Source organism: Cupressus sempervirens, chromosome 9, assembly GCF_028749045.1.
Source record: "Cupressus sempervirens isolate cs-2001-9-10 chromosome 9, ASM2874904v1, whole genome shotgun sequence".
Lineage (NCBI taxonomy): Eukaryota > Viridiplantae > Streptophyta > Pinopsida > Cupressales > Cupressaceae > Cupressus > Cupressus sempervirens.
In genome coordinates this window covers 422,544,881-422,570,900 of record NC_143126.1, presented here as the reverse complement: position 1 = coordinate 422,570,900, position 26,020 = coordinate 422,544,881, and the positions used below count along the sequence as shown (strand labels likewise).

Here is a 26,020-nt window from a genome sequence, read left to right as displayed (position 1 = left end):
ATAGATTAACACTCTTATGCCCTTGTGATATATTGAGGTTTCTCCTAGTCACTTGCGTAGCTATTTTTAAACCTTTCAATTCTCCTTCCTAATGATGCATCAATTATTAGTTAGGACCAAAAAATTACACTGTGTTTTTAAATAGAGAAATATTTTGTATTAGCAACTAACATCATCAAATATGTATGATTTCACATTTTTTATCATCTACCACATTTGAAAGAATCCTATATCTTTATTTAACCCATACATTTATAGACTCAAATAAAATAAAATCTTTTGTCACACGACATGAAGAATAAAATAAAATAGAAGACATATTTGTCAAATGCATACTTTTAGTAAAAGAGAAATCTTGAAACATGCAATAATTTCTTTTTCATATTATATTTTTAATTTGATCCTATCCTCACAGCTATTACACAAAAGAAAGCGATCCATAATAAATGACAGAAGCACCAATGGTCGGCCGTCAAATTCGAGGATCGTCTAACTCTTGCGAAGACTTGGAAGACCCGAGTCTCTAAGTCTTCGAAGGGTCTGCCATTTCAATTCACAAGACCCTAACAAAACACGACAATGGTTCAGATATTCAACGATACAAGAAGTTAACCCTATGGTGTCCTGTTAGGTGAGTAGAAAAAGCGATTGCATAATGGCGATCGAGGGAAATGGATCGGATCTGGGTTCGAATCTAGAGCGGGTCATTCTCCGTGTCAGCAATAGCAATGATACTATTCACGTCTCCCCCAACGTCGATTACCTTGCAGAGGATAGATTGGCGATGGCTTCTCCAGTTAATAAAGGTTCCTTCGATCCGATTGAAAAGAAGGCAGATCAGTACCCCTGTATTTGCAAGAGACAACGTTATGATCACAACACTTCGACGGCAACAACACCGATCTACACAGAAACCGGTGATCGTCTTTTCTTTCTATTGCATCTAAATACTAAGTTTTTAAAAATCTTTGTTTCATGTTCTTTTTGCAATTGAAATCATTAAATATTGGCTTCAATCCATTGACTAAATGCATCAAAGTATTTGTAAAACAATAGACAGATGAACATTAAAATATTATGATAGACTATTGGATTTTTTTTGGATTAAGGTAAAAAGATATGTTTTAGAGGGACCCCAAACATAATAGTTTCAAAATATAAAGATAAAAATGATGATGTCCAAAATTACAACTATGCTAGTGTAAAACAAAATGTTTCAAAAAACTAATAGCTAGTCAGAGGCAACTAATCAGCACACGAACTAGACCAGCGAAAGCAAAAAGACCAAAAAAGAAAACAAAGCCAAAAATAGGCCAACTTCTTCAAGACCTTGGCCACATGGACCTCAGCAAGCTTTGGATCGCTCTCTATTGTCTTGGCAACAACAATTGCCTTTCTGTTCAACTTCCCTCTTGTTATTTTACTAGGTCAACCCACAATGTCCATGTCCTGGCCTTTATACTCTCTAGTGCAATCTTCCCTAACCTTAATGCTCTCAACTTCCACTTTTCCTTTAATAGTGATGAGTTTTTGGAGTAGGCCTTGGATTTTGGTATAACTATCTCCAATGATCTTTAAGTCCTAAATTTATCTCGGGATAACATCTTTTAGTTTTTTCTTTGCTTTGACCTCTTGTTGCAAACCTTTGACTATTTTACCTACTTCCTCCTTGATGGCTTTAATCTCATTGATGACCCAATTATCAAATGAAATCAAGGCCTCCACTTTATCCTTCACCCTACCAATGCTATCAAGATCACCTTGGATAGAAATAGAAGGAATATTTTTCTTCTCCTTCACAGTATTATCTGTAGGATCATCTTCAAAATCGAACACTAGGTACCCAACTATGTTCTTAATTGGAGAGTCCTCTATCTTAATATTCTTTTCTTTAGAAACATCCCCAATATGTTCCTCCTTCTTGTCCTCTCTAGAAATCTTCCTTCTAGAGGGGGATATAGAGGGATTCTTATTACTTTTAGTGGGAGGGGTATCATCACTCTCTTCCCCTCTTTCCATACCATCTCCATCTCCACCCTATAAATCATTAGAAACCCTATCCTCCTGAGAGTCATAGACTCTTCCTCCTCATCTGTATCCATTCTTGTATCATCACTTTCCTCATTTTTTTCTTCTTATTAGTAGGGGATTTGACTTTTCTCTTTTCTAAATTCATATTACGGCTCACAATAGGAGTTTTGAATTTACAATACTCTACAAAGAGGAGAATAAGGCCCTCCTAAAGAAAAGAATGGGATGATTTCTTCCTAAGACTAGCAATGATTTGGTTTAGGGAGTGCAAAATGTAGTAGGGGAAAGGAGTTTTCTCCCCATAGCAGAAGTAATTCAAAAACACAAAATAAAAGCAGTGCACCCTCTTGAATCCTACCATCTTGGGTGAAATAATGTCTCATGCAACTCTAAACACAATGCCATAAGGGTTTGATTTTCTTAAAGGAAAAAGAAGTGCCCATCTTAATAAGGGTCTTTTGTCTATTTTATCCTTCAAAAAATTCTTAAGCACCTCTCTAGTTGTATTCCTTTCATTGAAAAAATTCTTCTCATTTAGTAGTCCTGTGATGTCAAAGATGAATTTGGTGTTAAGGGGGGAAGAAACCCCATACATAGTGACATTGTGCTCCTTCCATCCTTCATAAAATTCCTTCATTGCCTCTAAATAAAAACCATGGAGACCTTCCAAATACAACATCACACCACTATGAACTAGTAGCTCCCATACTAGTAGTTCATCCCTCCACTCATTGAAATTGTTGGGATCCTTCCTTTTTGGCACACCACCCATTATTCTACGAGAAAACTTATCTTATATGCAATTTAGATGTCTCTACAAACTGTTGTGATTAAGGGGAAGAGGCATCAAAATCACATAGAAAGCATGTGATTAGTTGCACTTCTTAATGCCCTCCTTCCACCTCAGTAAATTATTGTGACTCTTATACATTTTTAATGAATTCTTCGTGCCTTTTTTAATTACCAATGAGATAACATGTGTTGTCCTCATAAATCTTGCCCCTCAAAATGCAATCTCTCATGAGATTATCTTGCCATGATATCCCTCCTTGCTCTCATACTCCCAGGTTGGCAATGTTATCCACACATGCATTAGCCTCTCTATAAACATGGGAAATAATTACTTTCTCATAGTTATTTAAAATCAATCTAGCCTCTTTGATAATAGACGATATTGTCCATGTGGGTTTCATTATCTCATTGAGGCAATTTACAATGTTTTTTGAATCACCTTTGACCCAAAGGGAGTTGGATTTTGTAGCTTTGGCTAGTTTAATAACAAGGAGGACTTAACTATCATCAACCATGTCGCTAGATTCAGACTAAAGTGGACAAGTCCCAACATCAATACAATTACCGTTTGAATCCCCCATCAAAGTTGGCTTTAATAGAGCTTTCGGGTAGGTAATGCCAAACAATATTTTCTCTAAGGTTCAACTTGATAATCCATATGTTAAAATAGCATAGGAGTAGAGCATCCTTGGAAAAACCTTCATTACTTTTACCAAAAACTATGTGATGCTAAATAAGCCAAATTCATTGACAACAAAGACATTAAATTTCTTTATTTGCTATCAACAAATTTCTATTTCTATTTTAATGGATTTTTCTTTTACCAATATCTTACGAAGCTTTCCAATGGAAAGGACTTTAAATTAACTCTTAATAAGAGAGGTGTAGTGATATTTGGAGAGAAAAATAGCTTGATAAATTGTAATCTCAATCAAGAAAGTAGGATTTTCTATTTTTTTAGTTTTTATAAATTTAAATGTATTTTTTTTATAATGTTTAAAATTATTTCTAATAATTTAGGGGGACATTTTGCCACATATCATGTGTCTATTAAAAAAATGTTCTTTCAAATTATTTTGGTTATAATTTTTTGAAACTTTTTGAATTAAGTTGAATTGTTCATGGTGTATATAGGCTCATTCACATAGACAATTAAGAAAACAAGTCTCCACCATATTTTTTGATATAAAGATTAGGATTTAAGTGATTCTTACAAAAAAAAACTCTACAATAGTTATGAGACAAAATTGGTATGTCATGTAATTATCATTTTCTTGAAAGAATATAATTCCTTCTTAAATTCATAAACAATATCTTGTTTAAAAGACATTTCAAAATATTTGGGGCATGTCACATATAATTATTGGTCAAGGCTCTTCATGATCATTTCATGCACTGTCTAATCTATTAAAGTATCAAATTTGGTTTTAATTTAATGATCATGTATCCATACAATTTTAGTCATGTAAGACTCACAATGCTTTCCTTTAGGACCATAACTCCCAAAACCTCTTTGATGGGACTGCCATTTAGAATTTGAGCTTTTTGTATCATTGCAACAAATTTTTGTTAACAAAATTAATAACTTTGATGGGGAAGTATTGAATCCCACCCTTGATAGTGTACTTGTCTCATGTGTGATTGTGTTTAGTATGGAACTATTGGCTTGGGTGGGAATTTTTTTTACACATGACCCCTAACCCTTTCTATTGGTGTCTTAACTACCTAGCCTCTTTGGTGGTACATTCTTGATACTTCTAACTTTTGATGTAGTGGTAACTAGTTTTCATAAAGAAAACTAATATGTTATTTTTTACAATTATTTGGCAAACTATCTAAGATATTGTGCTATCAAATTTTATGTTACATTGATGATATCTATCCATGCAAAAAATGAAAATATTTAAGAATGATCAATGCATTCTTGTTCAATGTGTTTATGGTCTACTTTAAAACAAAAGAAAAACTACTAATGTCTTCATGAATTTTTTATTTAGTCTTGTATACCCAAATTATATCAACTACTTCTACATGAGGTACCTAGAAAGATTTTTTTGTGTGATTTCTTTTCATTACATATGTATTACTATTTTTATTTCAAACTAAAATTTATTTTATTGAGATTGTTTAGTATGTCATGCCTCTTTATTTTCAACAATTGAGGTGATAATACATAGTTTGAGTTTCTTTTTTGCAATGTTACCATTTTATTAAAATATAAATCTAACACAAATAAATTGATGGATGATTATTTTATACTTCATTCTAATATTTATAATTTTTTTTTTAATAATTTTTTTTGCACTTGCACATTTAAGTTCTTCCTCGTAACCTTTGTGAAATATTGTTTAGAATTCCTTTGTTATCCTTTTTAAAGATTCCTCTCTTTTTTTCAAAATACTCAAGATATACTTATCACTTATTTTATAGTAATTAAATCATGAAACATGCGAGTTTTATTGTTTGATTATTATCATCATTGCTTAAGTTTTGGTAGTCAATTTTACTTAATTCTTTGTCACTGTTAATTTGAATACATTTTTTTTAGTAAGTATTGATGGACATGTCTTTATAAAATGTATTCCTTTTTTGGCTTTATTATACAACTTTACTTAATTCTTAGATCACTAATAGTTTGGAGAGATTTCTTCAATAATTTTTTTAAAGGATTACCTTTATAAAATGTATTCATTTTCTCTCTATTCTATCCTTTTTTATTTGGATTAAAAAAATCTACTTTTAATAATCTCCATTTTATTTTTTGAGTGTGTGAATTTGTAATGTTTGCTAATTCTACCTTTTTTTTAAATCTAAATATTTTTAAAAATTTATATTTACTTTATCATCTTAAATGATATTTTTCAACCAATCTCTTCTATCATATAGGTTAATTCAATAATTTTAATTTTGTAAGTTGACAATATGCATTTTTCTCAAGTGGTCATTAATGAAAGGTTGAAATTACTTTCAATTTTTAGGAAAAACTTAGTGTAAGAATTTAGAAGGCCATGTGAATTATTTCAGGAGGCCATTTGACTCTTTCTAATTTAGTGATTAACAATATTGAACTATATTACTCTTCAACATTACTATCTTTGGTGATTGCAGTGAGGCCCTTCTTGACTTAGTTTAATGAACAATAATATAGTTTTGGATACTTATTTTATGTCCTCAATAAAAGATAACCCTTCTGCAATTCTTCTTTTTCTACACTAAAAATAAATCAGTAAAACCAATATGGCATAGAGAGGAATCATCTTATTACCTATAATTTATATTCTTAAAATAACTTATTTTTCTTCATACACACACATCATGACCTACCACTCCCTTTTGAGAATATCTATCTTATCCATGAATCTTAGACCCATTGTTAGAAGAGACCTCTTCAAAGAGAGAGTAACATTATGAGTATCATTAACTTCTATGTTTTTTTCTACAACCTAGGTCCATAAAACTATTAGCATCCATTACATTCCCATCCCTCTTGCGCACAAATTCATTGTCACTAATTCATCTTATGATATATAAGTAGATTTTGTGATCCTTTTGAGCATATCCTTGATGAAATAAAAAATGCCCTCCATATCCTTCAATATTCTATTTTTGTTACCCTAGAAGTAAATAGTTGTCATTTGTATAGTATTTAATTCCCTCCTAGTAACCTCATTGGCCTTATTACAATTCACCTCTTCTTTGAGGATAGTCTACTTATTGTTTCATCTACAATCACAAAGGCTAATATGGAGGCTTCCTACTAGCCTTAACAAGAGCCTCTAAAATTTGATTGTCTTTCTCATTTCTATATGAAAGTTAAGAGAACAACTATTAACAAAAAAAAAAGGTTGGAGGATATATTGCTTCATAATTTTTTATAACATTAATTTAACAAATAAAATCTTCTTTTCATTGGTAGAAATCTTTTTTTTTATTTAAAAATTTTACCTCATATTTTTTAGTTGTAATTATTATAATTTTCTTCCCTTTAATTTCTTGAGATTCATTTCATCTCAATGGAATGATTTCGTAGATCTTTTCAAATCCATTGATTATTAGATATATACACAAATAAAATCTAAAAGAAAAGTTACATATACAAATTATAGTTATCACCTTTTATCTTATTGAAATAAGAAAACAACAAAAATTAACATTTATTTATTCAAATGCTTTTTTTTTAATAATTTAAAACTATGACTTAGTAGAGTTACCAATTGTGCACCTTATTTGTGTTATAAACACTTAACCATAACACAAAAATTAGGTTTGAACTTTGGTGAGAATAACTAAAACACAAAAAATTAACAATTACACTATGTCAATACTAATACAATTTATGTTATCTTCTTCTTTCCCACCCCCCCTCCTCCCTCCCACCCCCCCTTTTTGATTGGTAAGAGGATTAAGTGAAGATGTGTTTTAATTTATTAAATAATTATGTATTGCAACGCAACCTCAAATTCTGTTTATCTTCAATAGAAATATAAATATTCAATATTTTTCACTCAATTTATTTATTCCAAAATTTTGGGTTCTATTGACCAAACTTATTATAATGAAATAATTAGAAAACTTTTTAAAAAAAACTATTTTTACCTCAAGGTTATCTTAGAAAATAAAATTATTTTAATTTACTTTTCCTTTTATTATTATCAAATTTTTACTTAATTTAAATATATATTAGTTTTAAGATCTACATAAAATTACATCATCCTCTAGAAATAAAATCCCTTAAAATATCTTCAAAACATTTTTTTTGAAGTATTAGATAGCAACCAAAAAGACCGGACTGATCCTAAATAACAAAAAGGTTGGAGGTTACCAAAACATACTTGTTAAATACATGTAGTAAAAATGTTCACTAAAACATTCTTATTCCTATAAAAATCATTAACAAAATTAATTTAATAATCAATGAAAAATATCTTAAACATTCACATTTTTTTTTTTTTAAAAATAAAACCCGTAAAAGGCTAATGTCTTCATAGTTTAATAAATTTACAAATTGTCGTGAACAATTTAATTCATTATTTGAGAGGAACTCATTGATTACTTGTATTGTGTAATAGCTATTGTCTTGACAGCCTTCCTTGATAATTGAATTTCTATCTTTTATCTTTACTTTGAATAATTCACTATATTGAATTAAAGAATTAATAAGTGTTTGTAGATTACATCTTGCAAATTACAAAAGCTTGGCCAAGATCATTGTCAGATTGTTTAGATTGTTTCTTACTTGACATAAATATTTTCACTTATCATATAAAATATTATTTTATTACTTATACCTTCAATAATTAACAATTTCCTAAATCTTTACGCAAAACACATTTAATCTTATGCATTAAAAACCTAATGTAATGATTTTTATACATGTAGGTGCACCTTATTGTACAAATTCTTTACAAGTTTTTGATTGTAGCAGACCTCTATTATGCTGCATCATTTAAAGATGAGAATTAGCTTGCTAAATGTCACGTTCCCTATAGTAAATATTTCTTATGATAGAGGATAGAATAGCATGGGGAAATTTATGAAAGGATGCAAATCTTGGGACAACCCTCTATCCATCTCTACTGATGTGTACGATCGAATCTGCCTTGATCACGTCCAAATTGTGTAGTAATGATATGACCATCATTACTCTTAATATAGTCTGTTTTCCATTGATTTTTTAATGATTTGGATTGCCATTTCAATTTTTTCTGTTGAAAGTGGTGGTGACAAAAATCTTGACTTTATTGTTGCTGTTGTTTATGGATTTGTGTGTTCTTAAGGTGGTGTGTGTTTTCTCTGTTCCTCACAATAGAAGGATGGGTTCATACCCTTATCAGATTGAGCCTAACAAGTGGCGAGAATATCAAAAAGGAAAGGAGCTTAGGGACATCCTTGAGAAGGGTGGTTTAACTCATTACATCACAGGCATAAAAGGTTATAACCACAAACTTTCTTAGAAAGATTCACTTTCCTAGGATGATGGAAAGGTCACAATGAGATTTGTCACATTTATCATCACTCTAGAGTCCATCTCTTCCATCACTGAGGTTGTTATGTAATGTGTTAAAATTATGAGATAGAATAATATGCCATTCAAGGATGCTCTGGAGAGATTTAGGGAGCTAGGAAAAAAATCTCTAAATTACATTGTGGGTTTAACAAAGAGGTGATGGATAGGGTGTGAAAGACCCTAGTAAAGGTTCTAATCCAATTGACACTTGTGAGGGTAGCTATAAGAGATTTCATTCTTAGATTTTTCCCATGTTGAATCATTTTTATAGGAATGGCCTAGATTCTAAATTGTTGCTTTTGGATTTTCTCGTCCCTTTCATTGTCAATTGAAAATTGTTAAGTTAAAGGTTCACTGGCAAAACATCAAGGGCTTTTGCTTAAGCTTTATGATTTCATTAGAACATGACGATTCAGGCCTCCCCCCACCTTGCTCTTGAGTAAAATACTACTACTCCCTCTATTTCTAAGGTTAGGACCCTTCCTCCTTGTAAAGCCAAGAACAAAAAGGATGAGTTTTGTGATTCCAATGATAAAGTTGTGGAAGTTTTAGATTATTCAAAGAGAGCCTCCCTAGTCATTGAAACCAATTGGACCTTAGAGATGTTGTCCTAGTTTCTAACCCCTCTTTCCTTTGGTTCAACTATGTACCCACACTCCCCTATGGTGGATTTAAGTTACTTGGATGATCCAAGGGCTTCTAGAGAACCCTCACTCAATCTAACCCTCTATTTCATGGAGATAGCTTTATGTTACAATAGGTTAAACAAGGTGGCTAGATGGCTCCTATATCAAATGCACATTGCACAAAAATATAGACCAAAGGCTAGTGTGGAAGGATAGAGAAAATATGTGGACTAGACAACTGGTTGTAGGGATGAGGTTTAGTGAGAAGTGAGATGGGAGCTATGAGACAAGATCAATAGATGGGAAAAGAAAGAGGAATAGGTGGAGCACATCTATCACACCTAACGATATCTGTAGGATTCTATGGATTCATTTCCATAGGCCATAGATTGAGTATGATACATAGCCACAACTAGGGGGATTGGCTCTAGGAGTCATATTTCAAGATGATATTATCATGGGTGGAGTCATCCCATGGGAGGAGCTAGTACAAGTATACGATCTGACAAAAAGATTGGTAGTGGTTTTGGGAGCTTTACTTACATGTTATTTGATGCCTGATAGAGGTCAGCATGGGCTAGAGTGTGGATGGGGTCACTTGCTATAGAGGATGCTAGAGCATCCAGTATATTTTGAGTCAGGTCAGTGTATGTTGGACCATATGTTTCATGAGATGCACGAGAACATCTATATAGAGATAGTGACCATGATAGTAGGTATCAATGTTCTATAGGTATGGGCATCGGAGCACCTACCAATCATGAGGTTGATATGTGAGGATGAGAAACAACCCAATGAGCCCTATATTTGTAGATATAGAGGGTAGATGACCCAAACTACTCTAGGTAAGACAGAGTAGTGGTAGGCATAGTTAGATAATTTGGTTGCACTACTATTGTGGCTATGGCGAGAGACAAAGGGAAGAAATGAAGCCTCAGCATAGCTCAGTTATATGTTCACTTCTCAGGCTCTAATTGGTCATTTATACATGTTATTCAGCAATTTCTATTGACTTGCATGTGAAGGAAGTACATGAGTAATATGAATATGCCTGCTTCACCAAGGAGGTGAAGAATGGGTGGTTAGTAAGGCTAGATCTGAGGTGGACTATGACCGATGTGTGGGATATCACTTTGACTTTTTTTGATTACATGGTAGTAGTCATAGATGGAGGGATGACTCCCAAGTATGGGAAGTATTTTTTGGGTCATCCCTTCCCTAGATTAATGGATCTAGTAGGGATGGAAGTACCAGTACATCAATTTCAAATACCACAATGACCACAATAGTAGGGTCTGAGATAGTGGACTACATAGGTTTTGATCTAAACTTGATAGATGAGAGTGGATCTAGGAGTCAGTGATAGTATGTCTAGACATAGGATTTATCAACGAGAGATGGGAACGTTGGGTTCCATCAAAGGTGATTCTTAGAGATAGAGGGTGGAGGGCCAACCCTCATAGTAGGTAAAGCAGGGTGTGAGTGTTGAGGATATGCAAGATCAACCTACTCCTAAGCCATAGGGCATAGATATTCTAGCACAAACCTAGTATGCCCTTAGGAGATCAATGGATCAAGTGAGGGTAGAGCAATGGTGGCTGAGAGATCTAGAGATTGAACTAGATATTCAAGATATATGCCTATTAGAGCAAGATCAAGAGATCCACAAGCTTTGAGAGTAGTTGGAGCAGCAGCGGGATGGGGCTTGTGTATAGACAACAAGAGTAGCATATTACTATGCAGCTTTTTTTGGAGTAGTCCTAGAGGTGGAAAAGTAGGTGCCTCAGTTTTTTGAGTATGCTAATGCATTAGAGAGTGCACACCCTCTAGCTAGAGCATATGCACCTCCACCTCCTGCTACACCCAAGGATGAAGGAGAAGGATGCAGTTAGTTTTCTCTCTTCTATTTTACTTCTAATCATGATGTAGTCGCATCATTTTTGTATTATTTTTTGAGATTGATAGTGCTTGAGTAGCACTCATTCTTGTATCAATGAGCATTTTGACTCCATTGGTCACACACACATAGACACACACACACACACACACATAATCATTCCTACTAAATCTCTAACATTTTAGTAATATGTATATATAGCATTTGTCACATTTTTTTTCTTATAGTTGTTCATACATTAGATGTGTAGCTATATGATTGCGATCAATGCAAATTGATTTGATGTATGAATATGTAATGTAGATGAGATAGATTCTTACTATACAAATGTGATTTATGAGATATGATGTATGCATAGATGAAAGATATGGTAATGCAAAATGTATATGTACTAACATCTTATGTAGGATTCTAGTTTTCTTGGTCATGAAAGGTGCTTCATCAAATTCATAAAGAGTGACCAAGGAATCAAATGCTTGTGTAGTTAATGAAATGTCCCCTTTTCTGATCTTGAATGATATTTCCAACCTTTAATTAGATCTTTAAGATCAAACAACTAATATCACAAAGATCCTCCAAATTTCTCAAGAAACCCCAAATCGGGTATGCCAGAAATGGTGCCAAAAGCTTCACAGCTTCACCTATTATTAATAAATCTGAAAGTGGAAATTTTTACAGAAATTTCAGCAGCATAACAGCCTACAAAATGAAATTTCCAGATCTATATAGCCTTTACACAACAGCTCACAAATGTAGGACAAAAACTATGCTCATCGGGCTCCCAAAATTAACACAAAAATGCCCGAAAACACCACAAAAACACTAATAAACTATCTTAGAAGTTTAATCACGTCCCAATACATATATTCAGCTCTATTTTAATAGCTTGAAGTCTGAAATACAGCAGCAATCAAAACTGATATGAAATGCTCAACTGAAAACACCAAACTCATGCAAAAAAACACACCCAAAAACCCACAAATCTACACTGTTCAGCACAAAGGAAAACTCTGTATGAGCATGCACATGGAATGGCTTCAAACTCCCATCCTTAGCCTTTCTAGAAACTTGCAAACTCCTGTTCTTGGGTCTCCTTGGAAACTTGCAAACTCCCATTCTTGGGTCTCCTTCTCCACAGGTTTGGCAGCCTCTGAAGAATAACAAAGAATGAGAAAAAATCAAGTTCTGGAATCCCCCCCAAAATGCCTCCAAACCCCTTAAAAGAGGGCATAACTATAACTCACGTCCAAGAGAGGTTAATGAAACATATTTTAATAATAATTTTCATTTATTAGTCCAACGGTTTCCAAAGATTAACCCCCTTTTTTTCGAAACTTCACTTTCTTGGGCTTGCCTGCCTTAGCAAAGATTATTATTTTTTAATTATTTGAAAAGGGGACATGACAAGTCCTCCCCTCCCAAACATTGCTTGTCCTCAAGAAATGGCTGAACAATAAACCAATCAATCGACCTGGATCCCAAATGTAGTCATGAACTATACTACTACCAATTAACACAGGCTCCTGCAATATCCTCTGCAATATGACCAAGAGGAATCCATAATCAAACTGACAATTATAGCTCAACCAAACTCCAAAATATCCACTACCATAGTCAAAAACCCATGAGACACAAACTCTTAGAACATCAGAATCCAAGTAAAGTGAACAAATCAAACTACCAACACAGTAAATACCATCAACGCATCCCACTGGCCTATACGAAATGTTCAATCCAACTTTGCAACAATGGTGAATGCTCTCAAATGAAACTGTGCCAAGTATGGAGAATCCACACACTGTAAAACTCCTGTAGTCAACACAACTCTGCAAATCACTGGCCACTATCTCATAACCATAACTCCCATGCACTGCTGATGGTGAAAATACATTACAAGATAAAGAGTAAGAAATGGAATCCAAACCAAATTTGCCCGCCATAAACTCCTCAAAACAAGGATCAAATGCTAACTGATGTACATACCCTGCAATATAATGTTGATTAAAAAAACCAACCTCAGTCAACAACTCACCATGAACAAGTGATACAACCCACTGTGACTGATCACTAGCTAAGTCAGGAGATGTCATAGCCAAAGGAGTAGAATCAATAACAACACCCACTGAAGCATCACTCCCAAACACCTACTCTAAGTCACATATTATCAAGTTGTCAACTGCAGAACCTATCACCATGTCATGCCCATCACAACTCTCATCTTGAGGCATCAAAGTGTCCCATAATTGATGATAAGCACTAGGAACCAAAGTACATCTTTGTATCATTATCTCATCAACATGGTCATCAAAGGTAAATTGATGAGCATACCTCACAGTGTAATGCTGATAGAATGCACCAATCTCAGTTAGTGGCTTAGACTGTAATCCAGATGAAACTAACTGCAATTGATCATTAACCATGTTGGAATTGACTACTACCTCCGAAGATATCACCAAGGGAGTAGTATTACTAGTAGGAACCATGCCAACTACCGACTCACCAACATCACACATGATCTTTGATACATCTCTAGTCTCTATGCCATCAATACTAGAGGCCACCACCATGTTAGGCATACAACAATCTGCTACAACACCCAACTCAACTGAACCTGACTCTAGTGGGAATGAACCTGATATGCCAATGTTAGTATCAAGAATGGATGCATCCCCATCTCCACTGTCTTTGATAATCTCGGCCATGGACATCCTCGAATCACCAAACACCACAGCTTGTGACTGTATAGAATCAAGTAAAGACTGTAGTCGGTCTAACTCCATGGTCACCTTAGCCAAATGAAACTGTGACTCCTTGAAAGCCAACTGTGTACTCTCAAGAATCTCAGAAGTCACCTCAAGCTGCTCAGTAAGCTCACTCACCTTATCTTCCTTGGCTAACAATGCATCATATGCTGTACTGCCCCACTTCATAAGATAATCTCTGTCGGCTACCAACTGCATATAATCCTGTCTTAGAATCTGGATAGCCTCCCATAAAGAGTGGAACTCTGTCAAGGAAAGATAACTGCCTCCTTGCTCATCACTAGTAGGATAACCCCATCCATAAACTACTAACAACTGACGAGCAACATCGAAATGCTGGCAAGTGATAGCAATGTCTCAGTCACTAACTCTCAACTGATTAGACACATGATGGCACTGGCTTGACTGTCTCCTACAAACCTCCTTTGATGACCTGTCTAAAGGAGTATCCTCAAAGTTACTAGTCTCTAGAGTATTACCATCCATATCCTGTGAATCAAATCTAAAACTCATATCAACATACGGAGTATCAAAAAAATTAGCATTTCTGTCCAACTCCTCTATACCCAAGGAAACTAAGTCTTCAAAACTGCCCACTGCATCCTCCTAGATGTCATCAATGCCAATATGATTCTGGGACTCATCTATACACACTGCCAAATATTAAATATCATCAACACATTCCAACAAGTATGGTCGACTGGATATATGAACAAAGCCCAACATTGGTGTATAAAAACTAATACCAACATCAAACAAGATACTGGCACAAGAAAAGACAACACCGTGTAATCTGCTAATCAAATCCATGATAGCACCCAAACAAACACTGCTACCAAAAAGTGTTAAAGATCTCCAGTCAACTGAATCCCAAATGCCAATATAACAATCTTGAGTCCATATCCGTAAACTAGAATCACCTGGTAACTCAAGCAAACTCCTCACCTGAGTAATATGACCAATACCAACTAACTCCACATACCTGTCATGATGAGATAATGAAGTCACAATACTATCTTTGTTCACCTTTAGCTGGCTGGACAAATCATGTGAAGTACTACCAGCCTCAACCTCATGTGATGAAGCATCTAACTGTGCCTGGTACTCTTTCTCAGCAAAGTCATGAATGCTCAATGTCTGCTCATCTCTACGAGGTATCTCACCATCCTGCACAACAACGTCCTCATAATCATCATCTGAACACACTACACTGTAGTCACTGCCTGTTGTAACTATACCATCCTGAATACCTGTGGCATCACCCTTTGATGACCTGTAAACAATTGTCTCAATTTGAGTATCAAGTTGACCGTTACTATCAATCTGTGTAATATCCATTCCCACCACCTCCTGTGGCAAAGTAGAATCTGAGACCTCTACCTGGCTATCAGCTAGTTTCTCAAACTCCTCATGCAAGTTCTTGGGAATTGTGTCATCTGTCCTATGAGAAAATCTTCCAAATAGAAATCTAGTCAACTTATCCACCTTAGCTGGGTCAGACAACATGTCATTCATTATACGGTGGTGCTCAACCAACTGTTCAGACATGTCATGGCTTATTTTCATAAGTTTATCTCGAATGTCTAAATAACCATCCTTTCTACTATTTTGACTTTGGATATCAATTGTCCAAGATCGTTTCCTCTGAGACGTTGTACTATACCTATCCATTCTGGATAAAGTAGAGTGTAACCCCAATAGGATATAACTTCTTCAAACACCAAGAACTAACATGCAAATGATTAGAAGTTGCATGAAACCATAGATTTTGACATGCAACTGATTAGAAGCAACATGCAACCACCGAATTATGACATGCAAGATCTGGGTAGTTGTCAAAACTGACATGCAAGATCTGGGTAGTTGTCAAAACTGACATGAAAACTTCTACAACCACCAAAATCACCAAGAACTAACATGAAAATGATTAGAAGTAGCATGGAACCATATATTTTGACATGCAATTGATTAGAAGCAACATGCAACCACCAAATTATGACATGCAAGATCTGGGTAGTTGTCAAAACTGACATGCAAGATCTGGGTAGTTGTCAAAACTGACATGCAAACTTCTACAACCACCAAATTCACGAAGAACTAACATGAAAATGATTAGAAGTAGCATGCAACCATAAATTTTCACATGCAACTGATTAGAAGAAACATGCAACCATAAATTATGACATGCAAGATTTGGGTAGTTCTCAAAACTGACATGCAAACTTCTACAAACCCTCAGGCTGGCAAGATCATGGCTCTGATACCACTGAAATGTCCCCTTTTCTAATTTTGCATGATATTTCCAATGTTTAATCAGATCTTTAAGATCAAACAACTAATATCACAAAGATCCTCCAAATTTCTCAAGAAACCCCAAATCGAGTATGCCAGAAATGGTGCCAAAAGATTCACAGCTTCACCTATTATTAATAAATCTGAAAGTGGAAATTTTTACAAAAATTTCAGCAGCATAACAGCCTAAAAAATGATATTTCCAGATCTAAATATCCTTTACACAACAGCTCACAAATGTAGGACAAAAACTATGCTCATCGGGCTCCCGAAATTAACACAAAAATGCCCGGAAACACCACAAAAACACTAATAAACTATATGAAAAGTTTAATCACGTCCCAATACATATATTCAGCTCTATTTTAACAGATTAAAGTATGAAATACAGTAGCAACCAAAATTGATATGAAATGCTCAACTGAAAACACCAAACTCATGCAAAAAAACACACCCAAAAACCCACAAATCTACACTGTTCAGCACAAAGGCAAACTCTATATGAGCATGCACATGGAATGGCTTCAAACTCCCATCCTTAGCCTTCCTAGAAACCTACAAACTCCCATTCTTGGGTCTCCCTAGAAACTTGCAAACTCTCGTTCTTGGGTCTCCTTCTCCACAGGTTTGGCAGCCTCTGAAGAATAACAAAGAATGAGAAAAAATCAAGTTCTGGAATCCCCCCCAAAATGCCTCAAAACCCCTTAAAAGAGGGCATAACTGTAACTCACATCCAAGAGAGGTTAATGAAACATATTTTAATAATAATTTTCATTTATTAGTCCAACGGTTTCCAAAGATTAACCCCCTTTTTTTCGAAACTTCACTTTCTTGGGCCTGCCTGCCTTAGCAAAGATTATTATTTTTTAATTATTTGAAAAGGGGACATGAGAGTTAAGGTAAAATGTGATACATGGAAGAAATCACCAACCTCTCAAGTTGAAGAATGCAAGTACATAAGTAACCAAAGCTATACCCTACTGTAATTTGAGTATGAGATATAACTCTATGATATATGTAATCCCTAGGACCGGTTACTAAACTCATAAGATATTTTTCATTATAGAGTGTTTAGTTAGACCAAGGAATGCCATACAACCCTCACTAAAAATGAAATCATGAGAATATGAATATGACATTTTTCTTAGTATTGTTGGGATTAGATTTAAGCATTAAAGTACAAGAAGCTAGGATGACAAGAACATCTATTCCTTTTAATGTAGCAAGCAAACATAAGCATCAGAGCATAAGTGCTAGAATACCCAAAATGTTTCTTGCATGAAAATACACCATACATGTAAGAGATCCTTCTTATGCTAGGTATGTGCAGGATCATGGTGTGCCAAAAAGTGGCGATGTGAAAAAAATAGAGTATGAAGATGCCTACAAGCGCTTCAAAATCCGCTCTGACCTTTTTTCACTTATATTATAATATTTAATATATTATAATATATAGTAAGATTCCCATGACATGTAATAGCTATGTTAGGAAGATTCAATGATAGGTGAAGACATGTGGCAACTAAGAAATTTGAGTACTGTACACTCTACCCCAATAGTGGGGTTCAGGGCATCGCCCCAAAAAAATTTTTGGGGTTCCTATTTTCTCGGAGAATGGTAAAACCCTAATATGGTTTACCTTTGGGAGTAGCCCTAAAGTGAAGTGCATGTTATAAGCATTTTTAGGGTTGCGAAGAGAGGCGATGCAAAAAGGGTGTATTGTTGGTATCAGAGCTTGATCAACTTTTTGATCCTAGTTGTTGGGTAGGGTTTTTTGAGCTAATCTCAAGTTGAGTGGGAGTCTTGTGCAGAGCATCCTGAATCTTATTTGCAGATTGAGATGGCGAGTTCATCATATGGAAGAATGGAGGTGGAGAAATTTAATGGCACTAATTTTGAGTTGTGGAAACTCAAGATGGAAGACATGTTGGAAGATCGTGACCTACAGGAAGCGACTACAAGTGCTACAAGACCAGCAACTATAGCTCAAGTAGATTGGGATATCAAAGACCATAAAGCTAAGGGTCTCATAAGACTCTGTTTAATTGATGCAGTCATTTTGAATGTTCTAGATGAGAAAATTACATATAGTTTGTGGGAGAGACTTGGGGCCGTTTATCAGGCAAAATCTTTGGTGAACAAGTTGTTCCTAAGGAAGAAGTTGTATTCTCTGCAAATGGAGGAAGGTGGTTCCTTAACGGATCGTTTAAATGCATTTAATCTACTGGCTGCACAGTTGACATCAGCTGGTGTCAAGTTAGAGGAGGAGGATCGCTGCTACACACTTTTGTGTTCTTTACCAGATTCATGGGACCATCTTGTGATGGCTCTCAGAAGCACGTTAGTCACTTTCAAAAAGGATGATGTGGTGTCTTTTCTACTATCAGAGGAGATGCAGAGAAAGGCTTCCATTTCAAAAAAAGAAGTCCTTGCTATTCGTGGGAGATCCACGAAAAGAGGAAAGAAAAATGACAATAACTCTGACAATAAGGGTAGATCCAAATCTCGTGGGAAGTCAAAGACTTCCAATAAGTCCAAGGCAAAATGTTGGAACTGTAATAAGATTGGGCACTTCCGTAAAGACTATAAAGAGCCTAAGAAGAAGAAGAAAGCCTCAAATTCTGGTTCTAAAAAAATCTCAAGAAGATGGCGATGCATTCATCGTAGCTTTGGCAGCCCATGCATCTGATGATGTGTGGTTGGTTGACTCAGGTGCATCTTTTCACATGACCTCTCATCGAAACTATTTCTCTAAATATGAATAGTTTGATGGTGGAAAGGTGTAGTTGTGTGATGATTCTCACTTAAAGATAGTTGGATACGGAAGGGTCACTATCAAATTTCCTGATGGATGAGTAAAGGAAATGAATGGAGTTATGCACATTCCAAGTTTGGCACAAAACCTATTATCTGTAAGTATGCTGAATGATGTAGGTGTGCAAGTTGTTTTTTCTAAAGATGGATGTAAGATGATGAGAGGAGCTATGGTGCTTGATAAGGGTACTAGGAGAGGTACTTTGTTTAAGCTTGATGCACACATTTCTCAGTGTAATAGTTCTTTTGTTTCAAAGAAGATAGTAGCTATCACTTCATCCCCACCATTTGAATGAGTAGTAAAGAAGACTGTGGTTAGTGGTTCTGATGGTAGTGCAACAAGTGTACCTAAGGGTGCAAACACTTTGGAAGGAAAGCTTCCTACAAAAAAGACAATGTTGTGGCATTTGAGATTTGGTCACATTGGTGAGAAGGGTCTCAAAACCCTGAAAAATAAAAATCTCATTGAGGGGTTAAATGATTGCAATCTCGAGTTCAACTTCTGTGAACACTGTGTATATGGTAAACAAAATCATGTTCAGTTTTACTCTAGTTCTCACAAATCTTCTGATGTTTTGGATCTTATTCATTCTAATTTATTTGGTCCTGTAAAAGTTCCTTCAATCTCCAAGTCTGTATTTTTTGTATCTTTCATAGATGATTATAGTAGAAGGACATGGATTTATTTCCTTAAAAATAAGACACAAGTCTTTAGTCGATTCAAGGAATTTAAAGCCCTTGTAGAGAATCAGACTAGTAAGAAGATTAAGTGTGTGAGAACTGACAATGGTGGTGAGTTTTGCTCAGCAGAGTTTGAACAGTTCTATAAAGAACAAGGTATTGAGAGGCATAAGAAAACTCCTTATACCCCAGAGAAAAATGGAGTTGTAGAGAGAATGAACAGGACACTGATGGAGAAGGCTAGGAGAATGCTTAGTGGAGCTGGTTTAGAACAAAGGTTTTGGGCCGAAGCTGTGGCCACTGCTTGCTATCCGGTTAACGAATCTCCTACATCAGCCCTTGTTGGTAAGACACCCATGGAGGTGTGGTCTGGTAAGAAGCCTTCAATTAGACATCTTTGTGTTTTTTATTGTGAAGCTTATGCACATGTTCCAAAGGAGAAAAGATCTAAGTTGGAAAACAAAGCTGTTAAATGTATTTTCATCGGGTACAGTGCTGGTGTGAAAGGATACAAGCTTTGGGATCCTGTGACTAGTAAGGTGTTGTATAGCAGAAATGTTATTTTTAGAGACCTAACATCTTCTCCTATTGTGCTACAACCAAATGAAAAAGAAAAGGAAAAAGATGTTGTTCAGTTGCCTCCTACCCCTGAGAAGACTGAACAAAGAGACCATGTTGGGTCTAATGATGAGGAGAGATCTAGTAGCTCTGATAGTTTAGAAGAAGAGGAAGAACAACCTCAACCTTAGCCCTTGAGGAGATCCATGAGAGAAAGAAAGCAACTAGAAAGGTTTGGTTATTTTATGTTAGATTCCAGTTGTGCTTTTGCTTTGATTGCTAACACTGATGAGCCTAGATATGTGAAAGAGGCTTTGGGCATGGAAGATGCAGGTTCCTGGATTGAGGCTATGGATGATGAGATGGCTTCATTAGAGAAAAAAAAAACTTGGGACCTTGTACCTTTGCCTAAAGGGAGAAAATTTGTTGGCTGTAAATGGGTGTTCAAGAAGAAATTATGTGCAGATGTTAGTGTTGAAAGGTACAAAGCTAGATTGGTTGCAAAGGGGTATTCACAGGTAGAGGGAATAGATTATGGTGAAATATTCTCTCCTGTTGCAAAGTTGACATCCATTAGATTTCTGTTATCTCTTGCTATATCATATGATTTAGAGATAGAACACATGGATGTGAAGACAACTTTCCTTCATGGTGATTTGGAGGAAGAGATTTATATGTCACAGCCTGAGCACTACATTGTTAAAGATAAAGAATCCTTAGTTAGTAGATTAAAGAAATCTCTATATGGTTTGAAGCAATCTCCTAGGATGTGGTACCTTAAGTTTGATGCCTTTGTTTTGTCAATTGGATTTGTAAGATCAAAATTAGATCATTGTGTTTATTTCAGAATTGAAAATGATCGCCTTATTATTGTTGCATTATATGTTGATGATATGTTGTTGTTTGGGAAGGGTAAGGGTATGATATCTGATTTTAAATCTCAGTTGTTAGCACAGTTCGAGATGAAAGATCTTGGGGCAGCTAGGTACATCTTGGGTATGAAAATTAGTAGAGACAAGTCTAACAGAAAACTTTGGTTGAGTCAGAGTAAGTATGTGAAGTTTGTGTTGGACAGGTTCAGCATGGCAGATTGTAGAACATTATGTGTTCCTATTCCTATGGGAACAAAGTTATCTGTAGATGATTGTCCAAAATCAACTAGTGAGGTGGACGACATTAGTAAAGTACCTTATGCTAGTGCAATTGGCAGTCTTATGTATGCTATGGTCTGTACTAGACCAGACATTGCCCAAGCAGTGGGAGTCCTGAGTCGATTTATGGCTAATCATGGACGGATACATTGGGATGCAGTTAAGCGAGTATTCAGATATTTGAAGGGTACATCAGATTACTCCATATGTTATCATGATAACTCTTCTGGATCTCAGCATTCAGTTTGTATCATGGGTTTGTGGCTTCAGATTGGGCAGGTGATATTGACCACAGGAGATCCACCGGTGCTTATGTGTTCACTATGTTTGGTGGTGCCATCAGTTGGATGAGCAAGCGATAACCTGTGGTTGCTTTGTCCACTACAGAAGCTGAGTACATGGCTGCTACTCATGCTTGTACGGAAGCCACTTGGCTTAAGAGATTATGTCCTGATGTTGGTGTTGATGCAGAACAAATTACTATTTGGTGTGACAGTCAAAGTGCTATTTGCCTTGCAAAGAATCCAACTTTCCATGCCAGAATGAAGCACATTGATGTGTAGTATCACTTTGTGAGAGATATGGTGGAAGATGGAAAGGTAAATTTGGAAAAGGTAGATACTATGAAGAATTTTGCAGATGCATTAATGAAACCAATGGGCACTGAGAAGTTTAGATGGTGTTCAGAGTCTATGGGCCTTTTGGCCTATAGTGGTTAGTTCATGTTATGTTCCTATTGCTCTTACAAGGTGTTCGACAAGTGAGAGAATGTCAGGAATAAGGTGTCTCAACCTTGTATAATTCCTATTCATTATTATTTATTTTGTAAAATGTATTTCTTGCAAATAATGTTGATGTGTCGACATCTTGAATTGTGTGTAAGGAGATCATGACTAAAACGGTTATGATAGATTCCTATGACACGTAAGAGCTATGTTAGGAAGATTCAATGATAGCTGAAGACATGTGGCAACTAAGATATTTGAGTACTATACACTCTACCCCAATAGTGGGGTTTGGGGCATCACCCCAAAAAAAATTTTGGGGTTCCTATTTTCTCAAACAATGGTAAAACCCTAATATGGTTTACCTTTGGGAGTAGCCCTAAAGTGAAGCACATGTTATAAGCATTTTTAGGGTTGTGAAGAGAGGCGATGCGAAAAGGGTGTATTGTTGGTACCGTGAGTAGCTATTGGAGTCTTTTGTTGTTGATGTTGAACTTGCATTGCAAGTGTATTGTAACCTTGTGTTGAAGATAATACATTGTGCAGGTTCTGAAGGGGTGGGGTTGTTTTACCGAAAGTTTTTTCCCCACCGAAAAATCCTTGTGTTATGTGTTCCTTTCTCTGTGTATTTTTTGTATGCATGGTTGGCTGCAATATTGTTGTTTACATGATATTGAATCTGTAAGTGTAGAAGATTTTAATAGGATTTGCATCATACTTTCCTTATGAGATTAGTGTAGGAAGCTATTTTCACACCTGAGTTTCCTTACATAAATACCCTATTCTAAGGCCTTTTGGTCCCATGCAGTCACTTGGTTTATAACCACACCAAAATGCTCGTGGGCCTTACATGTGCTTTTATTACAAAACATAGACTAACTTGTAAAATATGGACCAAACTTATTCCAACTTCCTAATCTACTTGAATCCTCGCTTTTAAGGAGTGGAAAGGTGTTTGGCAACATAGATACTTGTTCCCCCCTACCACATAGGTTAGGTACCTTGCATCACCTTTCCTCTCTCTCATTCTGAACAATAGTCCACCAAGTGAGTGTTGTTCCTCTTAGTCTTTCATTTTCTACTTTTACCTTCTTATCTGCCTCTATGTCTTCAAGATCAAAGTAGTTCTCAAGGGCCTCTATCCACCCTAGCACTTTTTCACTATCCATCTTACCCTGGTATATTGGAAAATCAATATGGTTCTTCCCACCATTACGTTGTACTGCCTTAATGATTCTCATAAATCTCCTTTCTTTAGGATCATCTGTTGTCTCATGCTCTTGCCTTGCATTACCAACCTCTTCTTCTTCATGGTTCTCTCCATGATTTCTTCCTCTAACCTCTTCTCCTCTAGGTTCTTGCCTTTCCTTTTCTAAGGATTCTATCCTTGCAATAAGTTGCAACCTCTCTCTTCTCATCTGTCTTTCTTCCCTCACTCTAGATCCTTCAAGTTCTCTCCTCTCTCTTTTCTCTCTTGCCACCTCTTCTCTCAATTCTTCAAGTTCTCTAGCCATTTTATTTTTAGGAGGCATTTTCACAACAAGTTTTCTTCCTTCCCAAGGGCCAACTCACTGATTCTCTATCTTTCCTCACCAAGAAATCTCTAGACACCACTTATGTACCTTTCAACTCTAGGACACACAAGGAGGAATTAGGCACTACAAGGCTTTGATAAAGGGACCAGCACACTATGGATGACAAAGACTCCTATGATGAAAAAACCTACAACTTAACTACTCCCAAAAGACCTCGTTGATTCTCTGATACCATTTGATGCAGAGGATGGAGGATCTAACCACAAACTTGCAAATTCAAGCACAATATGGACCCAACCCCTATGTTCAATGGTGTTCCCAGTGCACACAATGCCACCAAAGACTCCAAACTTGGATTTACATTCACCAAGTGTTTCCTCCACCTCTACACACCTTAAAAAACTTCAACCAACATGTTTCTAAGGTTTCCAAACCCACAAATCTTCAGTAGATACAAAAGAGACTAGTTTTTCCCTTTACTAGGCTATTCTCTTCTTTGGATTAGCAGACCCTATTTTCTTGATTTTTCCTATAACATATCCAAAATTTAGATATCACTCCTTTGGAAAGATTGTACAGAACAGGGTAGTTTGTCTTAGAATTAGGCCTAATTAGACCACTTTTACAAAGCAAGTACCCTTCAAACTTGCAATCTGACTTAATCCTTTTTCATAGTCTCTATTAATGATCTAAATCAAAGGACTTTCAAGATTATAGGTCTTGGTCACACTCCTAAACACCCAACTTCAAAACCCTCCTTAAAATGGCTTAAAAACTAGGGCCTGCTTGTTCAAACCCCAAAACTCAATTCTAGAACTTCTCCTTCAGCATTCACCATGCATTTAGATATCTAAGATGATATTACCACTCATTCCAATATCAGAAAGCACTTACAAAACAAAGGATTCTTCAAGTTCCTCTTGAAAACCAATCACTTTCATTCAATTTTCTGAGATAGTTCGTACAAATATGACCCTCCAGGCCGTACAATCACAATTTATAAGTTTCAAGGGATGGTTAGTAACCCCCTCAACCACCTCCAATCAGTTTCATTTGTTAACTCTTCATAAAATTTAAATTATGGAGTTTCCCTCCAAAAAACACATAACCATTACTATTCAAATTTCTAACTATTAAACTATGCTTTTAATGGGCTTATTGAATGTTTTGACTTGTCTAATGACAAGATATGATCATGAAAACCTACATGAACCTATCAAATGACTCATCTACCATATGAAATCCTAAAATCCTATCTCATGCCCAATTACAACTTTTTTCCACATATGAGTCCAACATTATAACTTTTTATGCTTCCATGAGCCATAATTGGTGCAGGGATTGCCCAATTGACTTTAAGAGATGCTCCATGACATCTGTAATGCCTTGGATCTTCAATGTTCCCCCGATGAGCATGGAATTCTCCTGCATCACTTATCTTCATAAATAAATTCAAAACTAATATTTGTGATATTAACAACTACTATTTTGTATCTCATAGGAGACTCCTAGTGCACATGAGGTCCAATGAGAGAGTTATGTAGATTTGATGATGCGGCCACTCTCTCCTCAGGTGGAGCCTACAATAGTAAGTTGTAGTTTGAATTCATGATTAAATATGTTATAAATTTAGCATTGATGAGTTATAGTGTTATAGTTTAAATTGTAGATTAATCTGACAAACATACTTGAACATATACAACCCACAATCAGTGACGTACCATCATTGCCAATGGCATACGAGAGGACTCCTGACCGATGCAGGAGGTCGACAAGAGAGGTATTTATTATAAAATTTTGATAGTATAAATATTCATTACAAAAAAGATCATTATGCATTTGATTAATTCAATGTTAGATATAAAGAATCATATAAATTTAGTAGTCTAACTTTTGGTTTTTTTTTTTGTGTTTATGTAGGAGGCATCTGATCCACCTAGTGCAGTGAAGAGGTTGCATTTTGATCATCCACCAACACCCTAGGATAATATAGTTTTCGTAGGATGCATCATGAGAAATTTTGAGATGGCATATGCCACATTGTATACAGAAACATTGATATTATACACATTCTGATGACATGATTAGCCACATTTTGTATATGGATCTATGTATTTTGATATATATTTGAGTACTTTGTCTATGGATA

The 26,020-nt window shown here is 35.6% G+C and overlaps 1 long non-coding RNA gene across 1 annotated transcript; it reads left to right on the top strand.

The window, feature by feature from the left end:
* Positions 1 to 390: 390 nt before the first annotated feature.
* Positions 391 to 26,020, top strand: LOC149539097 (uncharacterized). Its single transcript, XR_016355875.1, has 4 exons — positions 391 to 917; positions 25,373 to 25,459; positions 25,585 to 25,651; positions 25,792 to 26,020. It is a non-coding gene; the product is annotated as an uncharacterized LOC149539097 (long non-coding RNA).